We start from the raw sequence: 1,346 nt of genomic DNA, 5'->3' as shown, positions 1-1,346 counted from the left end.
GGCAAGGTCATTATGGGGCAACTGCCATAGCTGAAACCATTCTCCGAGTTTGGTTTGCCCCTGGGATCCATGCAGCGGCTAAACAAGTGACCAGCATCTGCCCCACTTGCCCAGCATTCAACTCTGGCCCAGAGAGAAAAGCCCCACCTGGGGCCGACTTTGGGCATATCAACCATTTGAGAGACTGCAAATAGACTTCATCGAACTTCCCCGGTGCCGAGGATACAGATATGCCTTAGTAGTGCGAGATCAGCTCACCCATTGGGTGGAGGCGTTTCCTGTCACCCATGCCTCTCATCAGCAAGTCACTCATGCACTTCTAAAGGACATTATTCCAAGGTTTGGTATACCTCAAGTCATTGACTCAGATCAAGGAGGTCACTTCACCTCCCAGGTCTTACAAACAACTTACACACGGTTGGGAATCACTAGACAGCTTCACACCCCTTATCACCCTCAGTCATCTGGAGGGGTGGAAAGGGCAAATCGGACTCTAAAAACCCTTCTAGGCAAGGTGTGTTCGGAAACTCAGCTTAAGTGGCCCGAGGCATTGCCCCTTGCACTGTTTGCTATGCGAAACGCGCCTAGAGCTGATGTTAAGATATCTCCCTATGAGCTTTTGTTTGGTCATCCACCCCCCATTACCCGTGGTTTCCTTCCTCCAGCTACAGGATTGCTAGCGGGGGGATGAGAATTTAACCCATTATGTGATTTCTTTGCAGAAGCAGCTTACTTCTTTACAGCTGTAAGAAGTAAGCTGCTGTTCAGCAACCTGTACCCTTTGATTGCGAGAGACACCCCTTCAGTCCCAGTGACTACGTGTGGATCTGTGTTCCGCGATGGAAAAGTTGCCTAGAGCCAATATGGGAAGGACCATACCAAGTCCTACTAACCACCCACTCCGCAATCAAAATCGCCTAGCGTTAGACCTACTTCTTGCTAATCAAGGAGGGGTATGTACTTTAGTCAATGATACCTGCTGCACCTATGTAGATGAATCAGGAAAGGTACTGGAGGATATTCATAAGATCCAGAACATGGCTAGTCAATTCCATGCCATAACCACAGATAACACCTCTTGGGGTTTACAAGATGTATGGGCTCTCCTAACATCCTGGTTCCCCGGATTACGATGGGCTCACAAACTCATTGTTATTATTGTTGCTCTTGGATGTTTTCTGATTTTAACCTGTTGTTGTATTCAGTGTATTGGAACCCTACCGTCTGTATTATCCACATGTTGTAGATGTACTATGCATAACATAGAAGAATGTGTTGAAATGTCTAAAGCTGAAATATTGGAGTGCCAGAAGCATTTAGATGCCAAATATAGTAGAAAGTGATCC

This window comes from Crocodylus porosus, unplaced genomic scaffold (assembly GCF_001723895.1).
Source record: "Crocodylus porosus isolate Cpor-Errol unplaced genomic scaffold, CroPor_comp1, whole genome shotgun sequence".
NCBI lineage: Eukaryota > Metazoa > Chordata > Crocodylia > Crocodylidae > Crocodylus > Crocodylus porosus.
The sequence above is the reverse complement of the archived record's forward strand: the minus strand, read 5'-3'. Positions refer to the sequence as shown.